The sequence below is a fragment of the Heliangelus exortis genome, chromosome 23 (genome assembly GCF_036169615.1).
Source record: "Heliangelus exortis chromosome 23, bHelExo1.hap1, whole genome shotgun sequence".
Lineage (NCBI taxonomy): Eukaryota > Metazoa > Chordata > Aves > Apodiformes > Trochilidae > Heliangelus > Heliangelus exortis.
The window spans coordinates 354223-371988 of record NC_092444.1 but is presented as its reverse complement, the minus strand read 5'-3'; the positions used below and the strand labels follow the sequence as shown (position 1 = coordinate 371988).

Here is a 17766-nt window from a genome sequence, read left to right as displayed (position 1 = left end):
TTATTTCCCATGGCTGCAATGTGCACTGCTACCCCGTGCCAGGTCATTTCCAGGACTTGGACCCAAATTAGATTCGGTAGCTGGAAGGCGTGGAGCCTCAGAAATGTTTGTACATGATTCAGTTCCTGGAGGACAAAGGCTCATCCTTGGCCACAGAGCATCCTACACGCGTCTCTCCTTGTGCTTCCAGGCACTGTAAGAAGAGAAACCTGGAGGAAGGCTGTTCCCAGGATAGCCCTACCTAAAATTTCCCGCCTGCATGGCTAATTTTAAGTTTTGTCTCCTTTCCCAGCCACATTCCCTCCCTGAATCTTTATCAGATGCTAATTAGCATTCTTTCCCACCCAGCACAGGGATATTTATTAAGGTTTTTGAAGAAAGTTTTGAAGTTCTGGCACTGTTGCAATTCTGCTGATAAAATCTCCTGTAACCCCTTCCACATCTTGGCTCTGCCCCTTGTGCTGATCTGCAGGTGCCTCCTGACCCCCAGTTATTGAATTGTGGTTGTCCTGTGATGGGAAAATAGGGTTAAAGCAGGATCTGCAGCATCACTGTGACTTCCAGCTCACTGATTGCCAGAGATGCTCCAGTTGCATGGTCCTGCAGAGTCCAGGATGTTCCCAGTGCTGGTTGGAGACTCATTTCAAGCTCAAATCTGAAGCTTCACCATAAACTGCTGCTTGCCAGGTCTGTGCCATGCATTTCCCAGGTCAGGAGATGCCATCACCAACCCGATTGCTGTTTCTCCCCACTTCTTTTAATTTGCATGCCTGGGATTCTTGCTTTCAGCTCAGCAGCAATAAATGAGCCATTTGCATAATGAATGGTTTTAAAATCTACATCCCTGCCGTGCCTACAGCCTTGCCCTCCAGAAGGACTTGTTTGTTGGGAGAAGGTGGAATGATTCAAAAAGCTTAAATTCCTCTGGGTATTTGAAGTTGGGATGGGAAGTAGTGGAGTTATTTTTCAGCTGATTTCTCCATTGGTTACACGATGCCCTTGCACAGCTCTCAGCATCACACAGGCTTTTGAGGCAAGATGAGAAAATGCAGCCTATTGCTGCTGTTACAGCCAGGGGGACGTGGGGCATGGGATAAAGTGGGCAAGGGATGGGGAGGAATAGGGAGGAAACATCTGGAAAAGGCTGTTTTGTTACAATTCCTGCTGGTCACTTCTCCATGCCTTGTTTTTCCATGCAGGATTTCTGGGGACAGAGATTGCCTCCACTCCTGGGTGCTCCTGTCCTTCACTCTGTGATAGGAAGAAGGTTTTATTTCCTACCTGTATTTTCCTTGAGACCCTCTGAAAATAATCTAAAGCATTCAGCCAATTCCCTGCCCTCCCTCCCCTGCTTTTCCCTGTGCCTGTTGCCATTGATTCTTTGGGATAAATGTTCATTAAAGGCCCTGTTGTCACCTTCCTGCAGTGATGCTCCTTCCAATGACAACCCTAGGATGCTGAGCAGGGAAGTGTTGGTGCTCAGAGGCAGGTTAGTGTGAAGGGGGCAGTTCAGAAGGAGATTTGGGCTAAAAAGCTTCAGAGGACACGCATGGAAGGTGGGAGGGAAAAGCCAGCATCAGGAACTCAGCAGTGTGTGTGCCCTGTGGGGGTTTCCTTGGCAACTTTTTAATCTGGTCTGCTGGCTGTTCAGGAGCAGAGTAATGCATTGATATTCAGTGCTTGGGAGGTGTCAGTCCCCTCTGATCTGAAAATGAGGAGCACAGCTTGCTCTAGTAATTGAGGTAAACTCTCCTTAATCCAGATCTCATGTGACTCCATGGACCCTTCTGGGGTGACCCTGTCAGTAACCATGGTGCCACCAAGTGCCCAAGATCTCCACATCCTCCATCTGCACATGAAGCATTCCCCAAACAGGGAGTTTCCCCTCACCACTCTTGGGATCATGGAGCAGAAAATGGGTTAAACAGCCCCAACACCAACCCTGCTGCCTCCAAAGGGGCAGGAGCCCCTGGTCCTTGTGCCTGAGGGGTTTTCTGCTGTGTTCATGCTGCCAAGAAGCCCTGAAGCTTGGTGGGTGATGGGGTTCCTAAGCATTTGGAATACAAAAAAAGGCAGCTGAATAACGAGTTGCGATAACTCTCCCACAGACATTAGCATCCCACTCCCTCTGATAAGGCCTTGCTCCCTTTCAAGTCACTTCAAATGCTATCTGTGTCTCCAGGATTGCACAAATTTGGTGAGGCACCCCTTTTTTGTTTGTTTTCCTTTAAACTGCTTTCACATTTACGTTTGTGTAGTTTGCTGAACTCCCAGCAAGCTTCGGCTGGGGAAGAGGAGATGAGTGCAGGCAAGTCCTTAATGGAAAGCTGATGTGAATCAAAATCCAGTCCCAACCCCATAATCTCTGTCCTACACAAGAAAGCTCCACTTCAAGGAATAAAAGTAGGAAAAAAATAGGTTTGACTTAATTGCTTTGGTTGCCCTGTTACAGTAGAAGTGCAAAATGATGATAAAAGATGCAATTTAAAGCTCAGCAGCGGCTTGGAAATGCCAGGGCTGGCACACCTGGAGACAGATGCTTTATCCCCAGCACATCTCTGCTGTGTTCAGAGCAAAGTGGAGCTATTGAGTTCCTGAGAGCAGCAAGAAGCTGGGAGGTCACTGACTGCTTCCCCAGGTTTGGCTTTGCCAGCTGCTCTCTAGGGCTCTGAGGGGGATCCCTTTTTTCCTCCAGGTCCTTTTGGGCCTCGGGACAGCCCTGCTCAGGGCAGGGGGGTTACTTCACCCCATCACTGGGGGTCAAAATGCTTGATGATTGAAATTGCAGTGCTGGGGATGGATGGCAGAAACCATTGTGGGGTGGTGGGGACCCGATCTCAACCCCTGTGGGGGCAAATAAATCTCAAGAAGTTGGTCTGGAGCTCAGTGTGCAGCGTGGGCAGAGGTTGGGTAGCACCTGGGCTCTGGCGTTAGCAGCAAAATGCTTTTGCAAGGGTTTATAACTCATGGTCCTTTCCATCAGAGAAAAATGCCATGGGGAATGCCACCAGGCCAGTGGCTTTGCTCTGTCTCCCTGCACTGATCCTGATTTTTCACTGGCCTCGGGAGCCTGTGCATGGTTCTGCCAGATAAAAAAAAAACAAAGTGAGGGAGGACAGAGGTGGGGAAGAAGATGAATCCCGTGCGTTCATTACTCTCTATGCAAAGAACATCAAAAGCACTAATGGGGAAGCCTTTTCATATTTTTTATCAAAGCAGTCATTCAGCTGTGGCAGGCTGACTTCTTATCAGTAAAATATTTATCAATGAAGCAGCTGTGCGGTATGGCCACAGGAGGACAGTGAGTAAATGCTCCTCCTGCCTGGATAAATGTGTTTCCACTTGGCCCTTTCTTGTCCCCTCTGTTTTAGTTGTGCAGCTTCAGTTAGAGGAACTTGTAGGTGAGTTGGGACTGAGTTTGGAAAGCACAGCTAGTAAGATGGGGTGGTTTATTTGTTGGTTGTTTTTTGGTTTTTTTGTTTTTTTTTTTTTCTTATTTAAGTCAGGAAAAAAGGCAGGGAAAAACCAGACCTGAGGGAGCCAGGGAGGCTGGATGGGGACAGCAACAGGTGTTACACCCTGATTCCTCCCTGCCAGGACTTCCACTTTTAACCTGAAAGCCTCTTGGCTTATTTCTATAGCTAATGATTCATCAAGGGTTTTCTTCTGCTAAGGAAGGGGATTGCACTGACCTAAATGAGTTATATCTTTTTTATTCTCTAGTAATTAGACCCACCCACACATAAGGAGCATGAAATGATTTGTGAAGGTGTTTTGATCCCAGTTTATGAATTCCTAATCCTGTTTTATTATTATACTTTCTAATTTTGCATTGTCACTTGGTGAGTAAAGTAGCTCAGAAAGCTGGAATGAAGAGCTAATACTGATTTTCTATTGGAATGTCAGGTGCTTAGAAATAATGGGCTCACAGAGGGAGTTCTGCAGCATTTCTGCGTGTCCAAGGGACTGGAGAGAGCAGCAGTTGGTAGCAGTGTCCAGTCTCATAGGCAGTGATGCTCTTAATGTATTTAAATAAAAGTAAACTGCTTTTCCTTCTGGCTTTGTCCAGGAGGCAGTCAGTCCAGTGCTGTTACAAACCAGTGTTTTGCCCAGCAATCCTGTCACAACCTTTCCCTCCTGGGAGGTGATGGCAGATACCATGGCACTAGACGTGTGTAGGGTGACTGATACCAAGTTTGGGATGTGGGGTCTGAGCTGGGGCATTGAACTTTGCAGAGAAAATGGAAACTTGGGGGCATCTCCACTGTCTTGGCACGTGTCTGTGCAGTGTGTAAGGAGGAGCACAGCTGTGGAAGTTGAGTTGCCTTCAAGATGTTGGGTTCTTCAAGTATAGATCCTTTGAAATGCAGTGACTGTGGTCACTGAAGTAGCAGTAACTGTATAAATATTTATGTCATGGAAATGAGCACAAAGCAGGGGTGCAGTGCATTGCAATTGCAAAAAGTTGTCTGGAAATCTCAAGTTCTGACCAGATGTGTGAGAGGATCAGCCCAGAAAAATAGGAGTGGTTGTCTGAGATGGTTTCTATTTTTAAGAAGTGCATAAATGTTCTGAAAAAGTGTGACATTCCAGCCCAGACACATGTATTATTCTGTGTGTAAGTGGAAAGTTCTGATGAGTCTCCAGAGGTGCCATGAAGTCTCCACTTCTTCATGGCAAAGAGAGGGTAGACATGATGACACTTGGCATTTGTTTGCTCTTTTAATGTTTCTTTTATTTTCTGTGTGTTTTAATATGTCAGTACCTCATAGCAGGTTAGATCCTCATGTTGATCTGGTCAAACTCTGTGTAGTCACTTCCCTGTATTCAAATATCTCCTGGTAAGAGGAGTACCCTGTTAAGTAGCTCTTGTCCTCTTTGGTTCCCCTGGTCCTGGTGAAGAATGCCCATAGTGATGCTCTTCCAGAGATGGGGTGCCAAAGGGAGACCACTGGTGGCTGTTCCATTCCTACCTCTCCTGGTATCAGCAACACAGAGCAGGAGCTGTAATGTGAAAGAGCTGCTGGTGGCTTGTGCTATGTGGAGAATATAGAAAACTTTGCATGCTCAGCGTGGCTTTAACTTTCTGGTCCTATCACAGCTTCAGCAGCAAGCTGGAAGGAGGCAGGCTGTTCATCCTCCTGACATCCCCTTTGAATACTGTCATATTTCAGTCCTGTTAAGCTGTTGGGCTGTTGTTTATGGTTTTGTGCTAAAAGGGAGAGCTGTGCTGAGCCTGCAAAATGCCACATTACTTTTGTAGCACCGTTGTGAGAGCAGGCAGCTCATCCTCACCACTGCTGCCATCAATCCCCCAACCCCAAACCCTGCCCTGTGCATAGCCAGGTCCTCCTCCTGCCCCCTGCAAAACCTTGTGGGGTTGAGCACTGCCAGCTGCTTGGGAACAGTCGCAACTTTGTGCAGGGAAATACCAGTTTGTCAGTGAATAACCCTGATTCACCATCCTGTTTGGGCTGAGAAGTGGGTAACACAACCATCAGATTCCCCTCTGCCTCCTTTCTCTTGGCCCTTGCCTTGCTGCTCCTCCTTTGCAGAGGGGTTGGTTGGATTTGCTTCTTGCCGGGGCAGTGTGCTCGTGACCCTGCCCTCTGCTTTCCTCCTGCATCTGGTCATAGAATCACAGAATCATAGAATCCTAGGGGTTGGAAGGGACCTCGAAAGATCATCTAGTCCAACCCCCCCTGCCAGAGCAGGGCCCCCTAGAGTACATCCCCTAGGAACGTGTCCAGGTGGGTTTTGAATGTCTCCAGTGAAGGAGACTCCACAACCCCCCTGGGCAGCCTGTTCCAGGGCTCTGTCACCCTTACAGTAAAAAAATTTTTTCTGATATTCAACTTGAACCTCCTATGCTCCAATTTACACCCATTACCCCTTGTCCTATCACTGGTCACCACTGAGAAAAGCCTAACTCCATCTCCCTGACACTCACCCCTTACATATTTGAAAACGTTGATGAGGTCACCTCTCAGTCTCCTTTTCTCCAAACTAAAGAGACCCAGCTCCCTCAGCCTTTCCTCATAAGGGAGATGTTCCACTCCCTTAATCATCTCAGTAGCTCTGCGCTGGACTCTTTCAAGCACTTCCCTGTCCTTCTTGAACTGAGGGGCCCAGAACTGGACACAATACTCCAGGTGTGGCCTCACCAATGCAGAATAGAGGGGGAGGAGAACCTCTGGTGACATGAGGGAGCACAGAAATACTTAACACAGCCAGACATGGTCCTTCCACGGATGGATTTTGCTCTGCCTTGATGGCCTGGTAGCTCATCAAGCAAGACTCAGGAGGAGGCAAGTTCACCGTGCAGCGAAGGCAGTGTGTGTGCAGCACCCAGCTGGCCTCAGGATGCTGCAGGCTGGCACAGAGCATGAGAGCCCCTCCTGTTCCAGGCACATTGTAGGATGCTCCAGACCTGAGCTGATCCAACTGGACCCACCTCAGCTGTGTGTTGGGCCAGAGGGATCACAGTGTGTCCCTGCTCTCCTGCATCTCCTGATGGAGATGTGACTGATGGAGCTGCCCCTGGCTCATGGGGCAGCTTCAGTGTGGGAGCAAGACCCCGGGGGTGCAGGATGGATCCTTGCAGTCAGCACTGGCCTCAGCAGCAGCTTCCCCAGTCTGGGCTTTATTAGTTGGTTTAATTTCTTCCAGTTGGCATTCCTAAACCCCAGGGCTTTTTTTTTTTTTTTTTTTTTTTTTTTTTTTTTTTTTGGTGTGTGTGTGTGTCCATCTTGTTTGCACATGTTTTCCTTAGCCTGCAGGGAGGAAAAATACCTTTCTACTTGTCTCTGCTGCATCCTAGTGCCAGCTTGGACATCTGTGCTATGGAATGGAAACCAGGGCAGGGTGATGCTGGCACTGGGGTTGGGTGGAGGGTCCTGCACAGTCAGTCATGTCATCAGGCACAAAAATGGCATTTAGCTGGAAAAAGAGAGCCAGCAGTCGGGTCTGAGGGCACCAAGCAGCAGCAATATTCAAGCCAGACTTTTGTCTAAGCATCTTGCAGTGAGTTTGCTGGATGCAGATGGACCAGCTGGGATATTGTGCTGGTGATAGGAGAGAGAGGTGTGTGCCACCCCTGACACAGTCCCACTGGTGAGTTTGTGGGTGCCTTCCCAGCAGATGGGTGGCTGCAGCTCTAGCTGCCAGCCCTGCTCTCTGCAGGAGGGGGCTGCACTGCTTTTTGGGGAAGGGATTTTTCTTCCTTCCCTCTCTGCAGGCTGTAATTCCCTGGCATTATAACCTGTCATTTTCCTAGCCTACCTGAGGAGCTGGGAAATAATATCTAAGCCTAGAGGAACAGCAAGGATGGGACCTCCCAAGGGAGGAGAGATTAGGGGAAGGAGTTAAAGTTGTCATTTATTTCTATTTTCCATCCCTCCCAGCCTGAAAAATGAGCGAGTTCCTGGGGACCCCATTATTTCCTAGCTTGGCATTTGGGTTTTTGTGGGTTTTTTTATTTTTATTTTTTTAAAGCCAGCGGATGCTGCCAGTTCCCATCAGCTAATCAAAGCTCCTCTGTCCAAGGGCTGAGCCTGCAACGAGCCGGCGGTCTCGTTATTCCATCCCAGTCCACCCTCCGGCACCAGCTGTGCTTCCCAACCACCCAGGAAAGCTGACAGGTAACCAATGAGATGCATATTCCAGTGACAACCTCCTATCCCCCACACCCCCGGGACCCTTTTCCATGCTGGAGCAGAGCTCATTGTGGCTGGATGCTTCCTGGGAAGCAGCTGGGACCATTGTCTGCCCGGCCGCCCCTCCGCCGCTGAGCACGAGGCCATGGCACAGCCAGGTTTGCTCTTTTGTTCCCTCCTCGTGTCATTGTCACTTTGGGGCTGGGGAGGGTGGGGTGGTTGCCATTAAATTCCTGTGCCATTCTTGGCTTGATGGAAAAGGGAAGAAGGGTCGCCCGGAGATGTGGAGGTAGAGAAGGGAAAGAGGATCAGCTTTGGAGTCTGGGGAGGGATGGGGGAGTGGAATCAGGCTGAATTTTATCCCTGTAGCACAACCTGATGGTGTATTAATTCCTACCTCATTTCTCTGGTGGGATCCAGAACACAGCCTAGTGATGACCAGCCTGAAATCAGTATCAGAGTGCACATGCTGCTATGTCTTGGACACTGAAAGAAAAGGAACTGGGTTGGTTTTGGAGCAGTGTCTTCCCTCCATTCCTCCTCAGTGCTTGTTCATGGTGTTTTGTTGTTTGTTGTGATGAAGCATGAAGAGTCTGAAATATTTGGATGTTCTTGAGGCTCATGCCTGGGGCAGGGTGAGAGCTGGATGAGGAGAGATGAGGGATAAATTGGGCTTGGGAGGGATTTTGGAGTTGGCTGGGTTGAAGCATGATGTCTGAGATAACTTGGTGACTTAGAGTTGGTTACTGCTTTATTACTGAGTTAATCATGGGCTGTTCCTCTGTTTCTCTACTTTTGTTGCAAAAATCAAAGTGATGCCAAATGTGGCTGGTTCTGCTCTGGAGGCAGGTGCTAGGGATGCAGCATCCAGGGATGCTGAAGCATCAGCATGTCCTTCCAGGCATGCAGGCCTGGAAGGTGTGTGTATATGTGCAATATTAGCTTCAGCATCTCATTTCTGCAAGTGTTAGCAGGTGCCTCAGTCTGCACCAGGTGCTCAGCTGGTTTGAAGCATCCTTTGCTCTGGGAGGGCTGGGGGAGCAAGTTTAGTGCTGCAGTACCACTGTGCTAACTCATTCTGTGGAGGAGTGGAGTCTTCCTGCCTTTAAAGTGGGTCTTTCCTCTATTGTTCTTCCAAACAACACCTGGCCACATGTTGCAGTGTCTGAAGATCAAGGAAGAGCCACATCCAGGCCTAGCTGCAGTTTTAGAAGTGCTCAGTTCCTCTGCAAATGCCCTGTGCACCCATAAGGAAAGAACCCAGGCAGAGACCTGGATTTCCACTCTGAATGGAAAACATGATTCCCCCCAGCAGCATTGTCCCTGCCACCCCAAGTTTTCCAGCAAGCTGTCTGACCTCCTGCAAGCTAAACCTGCAAAACAAGAGATGCTTCCACCAGCCTTTTGATGCCTAAAAGTTAATCCCTTTCTCCCAGCCTGGAATTGGACAGGAACATCATGGAAGCAGTGGAGAAGCACTGCAGCATGGGAGCTGCTCAGAATCCAGTCTGGACGTGCTGTGCAGTGGTGGGCAAAGTCTTTTTCTTGTGCTTCTGCAAAGCTTTTTGCTCCCTGATGGCTCTGTTCAAATAATATCAATAATTAAGGGCTCAATCTGGGCTCAAGATGCTTCCCGGGGGCTGCTGCTCTGCACTTAAGCAACTGTGCCTGAGCTGGCAGGTGCCACCTGCTCTGCCTGGTGGCCTTGGCCATCCCCAGCAGCCACCCATGGGTCAAGAGGAGCAGCAGCAATCACAGCAGGAGCCCTTCTCAATATTTAAAGACTATTGATGGGCGAGTCAGGCTGGGATGTTGGAAAAAAGCAGTGTCTAGACAGAGCAGAAAGCAGAGAGGCTGCTTTCCCTCTGTGTGTGAGGTGTGGCAAGAGAACACAAGCTGCTTTATTAATTCATCCTTCCATATTTTTTCAGTGAAAAAGATGGGGGGTTGCCCTATTCTGCAGCATTATGCTGCGGGAAAAAAGTGTCCAGTGTCTGTAGGTGCTTCCAAATCTTGGTCTTCCCTGGGCCTGGCAGTAGTGGGACATCTGCCCCAGCATTTCAGGGCTGAGGTGCTTCAAGTTTTGCTGTGCTGACAGCAATAATTAGCAGAGAAGTAGGAGGAAGACTTGTGAAATAACTCTGGCAGCAGGGCTCTTTGAGGGAGAAAAACGGGTTGATGGGAAATGAGAATCATTAGTCTGGAATGAAAATAAATGGCTGTTCCTGCAAATCTACATTTCAGGTGCAAAAGCTAACTTGAATTTTTCTGTGGGTATTGCAGCAGCCAGCATTCCAAAATGAAGCTCTAGCAATGGCAATATCTTATCCCATTGCTGTTATTCACATTATATATGTTAGAGAGGAGAGAGGGATGGGTGTTAAAGGCAATGGGGAGCATCATTTAAAGAGGAGACTCTTTAGAGGTGTTGTAAAACATAAGGGTAAAAGAAATTGAGTTCATTTTTCTCCAAGAACCAGAACATCTTTTAATTCTGCTTAAAATTTCCTCAGTGCTGGGCTGCTAGGGTTTAATATGTTACAGGACAGTTTTGTGACTTTAGGGACACTTTTGAAGCTTAGGTGCTCTTGCTCTCTGCCCTTTCCCCTTGTTGTGCTTTTGGTGGGGAAATGACCCATTCCTGCTTTGTGCATTCCTCGTTTCTCAGTGCTCAGGCAGCCCTTGTCTCTCTGTGCTGAATTAATTTTAGATACTGGTCTCTCCTGTCAGTATTTGTGTCAGGAAAGCACTTGTGCAATTTCTTGGAGAAGTCACCATCTCCCTTCACTGACCTTTTATTTCTTCTGTGGATGGAGCATTTCTTCTTCAATATCCTCTGCTATCTTTGTTTCAGCTGCCAATTATTCTCTTATCACTTTTGATACACTCGCCTGTAATCTCCCCAGTTTGCAGCTACACGTTTCCTCAAGTGCTTCCCCATCTCTAGGGGCTGCTTGGGGTTCCCCTCATTCGTGGCCATGACCCATGCTGTGGCCTTCTGCTGAAGGGCACTGTTACCAGTTGAGCCTAGAAATGTATTTAAAAACAGCTTTACTGCATAACTGCATTTGTTTTGAAGGAAAATGAGTGCTGGACAGGAGTGTCTGAAGAGTGAGATGGCACCCTGTGCCCTCTCCTCATACTGCTTTCCATAGATAAATGACTTTTCCAACCAAAAGTAGCATCTTGCTTTTATCCATCTTTTCAGGAAGGAAGAGCAATCTTTGTCTCTTGATTAAAATTCTAAAGCAATAATGTTTTGTTGCTCTGGTGGTCATCCTCAGGACCTAAACTCTCCTGGAGCTGTGTTGGCCCTTCTTGCCCCCTGCATGCCAAGCATTCCTCATGTCTGGATGAGCTGGGGTCTGGGAAGTCTCATTAGTTCCTCATGACCCCCCTGGCTCCTCACTGTTTTCCCAGTGCTTCTGTCCTTACTGGGATTCCTCTTTTCTCTCCAGTTCTGGTGTTCAGCTTTCAGTTGAGGAGAATAGGCCCTGGCAGAGGGCAATGGAAACAATTTTGATTACTTTAATGGAATTAGGGGAGGTGACAGGGAGTTTTCTGGGCTGCTGATGGGTACAGACTGATGTCTTCTCATTCAGCATGTTGAATAAACCCCCCCCACCCACCACACATTACCTTGTTTTTGTAGATACCCAGGGAGGGTTCTCCAATGGCAAACTTAAGGCTCTGGAAGACCACGGGGATGGAGAGTGTGTCTAAAAATGCCTGCACTGGGTTTTTTATGAATACCACTTGAGATTAAGATGATATAGTGGAGATCACTAAGCAGATAAACACCAAAAGCGACCATGATTTGTCCTTGAAAAGCTCTGTGGGCGGTTGGTGAGGAAAGGGGAGATGCATTGACTTGGACAGCTACTTACAGAAAACAGATGTGTGAGTTAGGAAACACAAGTGATAAATCTGAACCCATCTGGCAGCCCTCTCACCAGCATTTAGAGTCACAGACGGCCAAGAATGGCTCTTGGTTTCTCTCCTGAAAGAACTCACCAAGGCTAAAACATAAAGATGGTTTTGTTGATGTCCCATCCCCTCCAGGTCCATTCTTATTTGAGCAACCTACACCCTCCAGATGCTCTTGGTGGGTTTGGTGGGGAAGGAAGAGCAGTGATGTAGATCAGTGGGATAGGTTTATGGGCTTTTTCCTTCACAAATTCCAGGACTGAAGTCATGAACACGTTGTGCAGGGGCTGGGTTGGTTTATGTATCTGTCAGGGGCTGGCACTGATGGGTGTGGCTTTCAGCAGCACCTGTGCTTGGCTTTGAATTTGGTCTAGTTTCTTGCCAAAAAAGGGGCTTGCTGACTTGGTGTCTCGGGCTTCTTTGCAGGGCTGAGGGATTTCCACTGCCAAAACAGGCAGGACCCATTTAGCAATGGAGGTACATTCAGGAGGACCCATGGTCTGCTGGTTTGGATCTCAGCTCCTTTTGCCTTTCTCCCCATTCTCAAGTTCATAAAGAGAGGCAATTTCCAAGCTAACTATGGACATGTGGTTTTTCTCTTCTGAAAACTGCTTTTCAAGTGAGTTGGGGCTTAGTGGGCTGTGTAACCTCCTTTGTGTTGGCAAGGCTCTTCTGCAGTCCACCTCCTCTCAGCTTATGGCATCTCCTCCTCATCAGCTCTTTCTAAAGTCTTTCTAAAGTATGGGAATCTAACAGGTTTTATTGATTATTGCCTTAAGCAATCTATGAAATTGGAGTCATTTCTCCACAATATCATAAGGAGTTTAAAAAGAAAGACCAGACTTATGGGAAGCAGAGGACGAATGCATTCATAACCTGAAGAACTGTATTGTAAGGAAGCATTTTAAACTGCAGGTCCTAGTTTAAATCAGTCATTACTATTCACGAGTGGGTTTATTTTCTCTTCTGGGATTTGGTTTGTAGAGATGACCCTGGCACAGTTCCCCTCATTCTTTATTAATACCTTGGTCTTGCTGTTCATGCCCTGGCCAGCCAACGTGCCTGTTAATGCAGGGCTGAGCTGTTGCTTTCTTTCCATTTCCCTTTTGATGTGTTGCTGCACCCTAAATCAGTTTCTCACCAGTCCCATTAGCAGCCCTTTTGAGTCAATGGGTCTCTGGAGGGGAACCACATTGTTAACACTGACAAACTTCATACTACAGCCATGTACAAATGGAGAGGGCTAAGGAAAAGAAGTGCCATGAAGTAATGAAAGAGTTTGATGCACTTTGCTCTGGCTGAAGTCCATATCCTCCTCCAGTGCTTGCTGAGTCTTGGTTTGGAAGGAAAACCACAAAGCAGTTAGTGAATCCACAGGTAGGAGGAGTGGTGGAGAATGAGGTCCCAGGCAGAGTTCTGGCTTGCCAAAGTTCATGGTTATGCTGCAGCATCACCACCCAGAGAAAAACACTTGCTTGGAACACACAGGGGGTCACCCAGGGACTCTGTGCTCACAGAGCAGTGGGTCCCTGCTCCCCTCAACTGCTGGTGAAGCAGCTCCCTCCCTCAGGCTCTCTGAGCCTCATGGTTCATCCTGTGGCTTTGATGATGTGACGATTTTGGCGTGGAGTCAGCGGGCTCATGAAGGTTGGCCTCCCACCCTATGTATAATTTGTTGGTTGTTTTTTTTTAATACATACATTGGTCTGTTGCAATTCTAATACACTACTGCTGTGCTGGCCAAAATTGCCTCGTTTGCTCCTGCTTCTCTCCCATCTCTCTCTGTGAAGCTGGCATCTGGCAGCTTATCCCAAAGAGCACGGGGTTGTTTGGAGAGGAGCCATCCTCTGGGCTTGCCGGTGCCCTGCCTGGGCACGCAGTGCTGGTGCCTTGCACATCATCCTGTGATACTTCAGAAAACCCCACCCGTGGTCCTCTGGGTTGTTCTTGGGACTAGATGAGAAAGGCACGTGTGTGGCACTTGGGAATGAGGGTGTATTGAAGTAGGGAGTGATGACAGCCGTGCCAAACTACCTGTGAAAATGACCTCAGGAATTACACCGGGAGAGCTGAGTGAGGATAACAGGCTGGCTGGTGGCAGAGGAGAAGCTGCAATTTACTGAGTGGGAAACCTTTAGAAACTTGCAGGGCTAAGGACTCATCTATGAAAGAAGCTGGGACAACTGTTCAAAAAGCTCGGTGAAAACCTGTTAATTAACACATTTTTAAAGACCAGTTAGTGCTCGCTTCAGATAAAAACCAGCAGCATCTCCCAGAACTGGTTAACCCTGACCTTTGCAGTTAGGTTTCTGGTATCGCTGTGTTTTCTCAGGGTTTGAAGGAGGATTTTGTAATGTGAGGGGAGGCTCTTCTCTTGAGTTAAGCAGGCTTAAGGCTGACTCTGAAGCATCCCAAGAACCCAGAAGAGCTGGGAGCTCAGATTCCCTCGGCATCTCTAGAAATCCCAGCTGCTTCCCACCAAGGGTAACTTCAGATGTTTTGCAGGTGGCATTGAATCAAAACACTTGCAGCCAAAGGCAGCTTAAGAGGAGAGATGGGAATGTTTAGAGACCTTCTCAGGTCTTTAGAAGAGCAGTTGCTGGTGGCCCATGACCATAGGTGCACACCTATACTCAAGGTTGGAGGACAGTTGGAGCAGAGATGTACAAGGGTTTGGTGTACTCATCCTGGGAGCAATCAGTCAGGTACCTCCTGCCTCTGGTTTCTTTTGAGCTTTCTTTTGCTGTGGAAATGATAGGAAAAAAGTGGAAATTCTGCTGTTGGGAAGTCAGCCTTTGCTGTGGCAGTTGGCATTGCCAAGCACTGTTTGTATTGATTGGAGTGGAGGCAATTAAGAGTCTCCCACTGCTTTCACTGGAGGCTTTTCTGTGTAAGGAGGCTTGAAGCAGAGGGGAGGACCATTACAGTGTGTAAACACCATGCGGGGGAGCCGATGGGGTCTGCAGGCAACTTGCAGCCTTGTTTAAGCTTGAAATATTTCTTGCTGGCTGGGGAGGGGGCTAACAAGAAGCACTTGTGTCTCAGTAACGTGTTTGGTTGGCTTTGCAGCTGGTGTCTGGGGAAGGTGATGAGATGTGGAAGCAGGGCCAGACCCCTCCTCACCGGCCATCATCTTAGGGGGGTTTCTGTGATGTAGATTTCTCAGTTCCTACCTCCTGGACTTGTTCTTAATCTGCCCATACCCCACAAAAGTTTGTTTTTGTTTTTGTTTTTTGTTTGTTTGTTTGGGGGTTTTTTGGTTTTTTTTGTTTGTTTGTTTTTTTGTTGTTGGTTTTTTGGTTTTTTTTTTTTTTGTTTTGGTTTGGTTGGTTTTTTTTTTACTTTTCTGGTGGACGAATACTTCTGTCTGTGAGGAAGCTGAAGCAGTAAGGGTCTGGTTTGCACTTAAGTCCTGTAGCATGGAAATTACCTGCATGAGCAGTTGTGTGGAGTTGCTTCCTTTTCCTCCATCCCATTCTCTTGGTTAGGTGTTGGTGTTGGCCATGGGAGCTCAGTCTTTGGTCTGGGGCTTTGCTTGGTTCCCAGCTAGGAAATAGTTTCCTGGCAAGAGTTCATGAGTGGGAAGTGTAAGATTTTTTGATAGGTTTTAGGAAGCTGATTTGATCACTTGGCAAGAGAGCAGGGTAATCCAGTTCTTGTGTGGTTTATAAACCTATGTAATTTTGTCTCAAAAGAAGAGAGTGGCAGCAAAGGAGCTTGCTTGTTTCTCAGTGCACTGACACATCCCTTATGGTCCTGATGTCTTTAACATCTCTCTTTAAACATGATATGCCACAGCAGCCCTTGGAGACCCCAAATCCTGTTTAGACACAGTCAGCCTTGATGAAGCTGGACACTGCTAATTCAGTAACATGGCTGGGAGAGAGCTGGTGTGAAAATGCTGGAGAAAAGAGTAAAATACTACCTCCTCTCATTCATACTGCAATATCCCCTTCTCTTTTATGCAGGATTGTGGTCTGGAATTTCCAAAATTAAGTTTTACTTAGTTCTATGGTGGATAGACTGTGCTCCTGACACACTCCTGGGAAAGGCAGCCAAGCTGCTGGCATTCCCTAGGGATACTACGTTATGGGAGAGAAGTTTTAATCTTTGAGTCTCATGCAGGATTCCTATCCCATGAAATCAGCAGGAGTTGCTGGCAGTGGAGTGGGAAGAACTGGAGGAGGCAGCAGTCACCCCTCCTGCCTTTGGAGGAGGAGCCCAGCCCAGGGCCATGCTGGGTTCAGCAGGTAGGATGTGGCTGCTCCTCGGGAGAAAGGAAGTTCTGAAGTCAAAGAGGAATTGGAAAAATGCATCTACTTCCTTGAAACAAACCAAACCACCCAAACCAGAGCTCATCTTCACATGAAAATGATGCCTTTGCTCTCAGTTTGAATTCTGTTGGCACGAAAACTCTCTTGCAGCTGTGAGGAAAGGTGCAGGAGAACACGTTTGCTTTTGTTTTGCCTTCTTGTGCACTCAACAGCTTTGTGGATGTACTCAGGTTTTTCCTGCTGAGTATTTAGTTTCCTTTTTAATAAGGGGACCAAGAGACAAGGGTAACTAACACCTGGGAGTGCTTCAGGCTCATTTTAGAAGCTGAGGACAGCTCTGCAGTGATATCACCCAGCAGAGGAGCATCCCATTCTGAAGCTTTCCCCTTTCTGCTTCCACCTGTACTAGCAGAAACTCTGCCCAGGTCCTTACAGCAGAGCAGAACTGAAGCAAAAGAAAACAAAATAGAAGCTGTGCTCAGTGCTGGTTAATTCAAAGGACTGAAACCAGAGCAGGTCTCTGGGCTGTGCAAGAGGGAGGGGACCGTGGGGAAGGGCTGGGTGGCCTCAGTGATGGTCAGCCCCAGCCACAAAATACAAAGCACTGGCACACTAAGCCTCTTGTTTGCTCTAAGCTGTTTATTGTGCTGCTGAAGGATTTTGTAATCTACTTGGCAGCCAGAGAACATGATGGTCTGAGATTCCCTCCTACCTGTCTTAGTGAGAAAGATCTATTTATATGTGTTTTAATCTAGGCCTATCTAATTACCCAAGCATACATTTTAGTAACCACATGGATGTTTACTGCTGGGGGGCAAGGGGTGTTTGTCTTTGAGAGTGCCCTGGGACACAAAGCCCAGGTCCAAGGCCAGGTCAGAACAAGGCAGGAATACAAAAAGTGTGCTGGAAGGCTGGCTCACATCCATTATAATATCATTAAACACCATAATCCTGTGAGCCTTTGCTTCCTAATACCATAATGAGTTATTAAAGACTAAGGCAGGGTACTTTGGGGAGAGAGAGTGAGGTTTTGGGTCTGGGTTTTTTATTATTATTTCCCTGCTGCTGGCTCTTGCTGTGGCTGAGCCATTTCTCCATTCATAAGAAGCTGCAGCAGTTGGAGAAGTAAAATTTTTCAAGGCTCTAAACCCACCAGTTTCTGTCTGTTGTGTGCCTTTTCCAGACATGACAATCTGGTTTATTCTGTGCCCTGAGATACCACCTTTCCCTACAGCCCTTATATATCCTCTCCAGTAACAATAAAACACAGTATTAGCTAAGAACCAGCCAGGCACTATTGGGTTGTGGGACACAGTGTGGACTCCAGAATAAAAATGTTGGAAGCATCTTGCAGTGACCTCTGTGTCTCAGGTCAAGGGTTGAGCATGTTTCTTGGAAATCCTGGTGAGGAAATTGTGTCCTGCAAAGTGCCAGAGCTGCTGAGATGGAGTGAGCTGGTCCTTGCTTGCTTGGAAAATAAAGCAAGAATAAAAAAACAACCAACCCCAAACCCAGTCAAACCTTAGAGGAATGTGCCAGCCATTATTTGCAAACTCTTTAACTTTGGGTTTGGCAGCTCTGGGCTGTATTCAAAGTAAAGGCAGATACTTCCACAACCCCTCCTGCTCAGAGTGGGGGGAAGCCTGGATGCTTTTTAATTGCAAAATTCCCATTATTTTAACCCAAGAATGAAGGAAAAGGGGTGAAAAAGGTGATAAACCCCTTGGTTTGGGGTAGCTGATTTCCTCCTCCCAGCTTTTCCAGGCTCTTCTTTCTATGGCAGCACATGCTGTAGGTCTGCAGATGCAAAGCCACTTCAGGTGCTGCCTGAAGTTGGTCCCACCACCAGCATCTTATCCCACACAGTCACATTGCAGGGGACTTTCACCACCCAGCTGGCACTTCAAGTA

General features: G+C 47.6%; 1 protein-coding gene across 3 annotated transcripts in view; it reads left to right on the top strand.

Moving 5' to 3' along the window:
• KAZN (kazrin, periplakin interacting protein) overlaps positions 1–17766 on the top strand; it is a 144270-nt gene that overhangs the window by 93927 nt on the left and 32577 nt on the right. Inside the window, exon 1 of one of the 3 annotated variants that reach the window (XM_071766883.1) lies at positions 7534–7640. The exons of the other annotated variants lie outside the window; for them this stretch is intronic. The gene's annotated coding sequence lies outside the window, so the exon portion shown is untranslated. Of the gene's footprint in view, positions 1–7533; positions 7641–17766 lie in introns of those variants that run through there. 3 annotated transcript variants of the gene reach the window in all.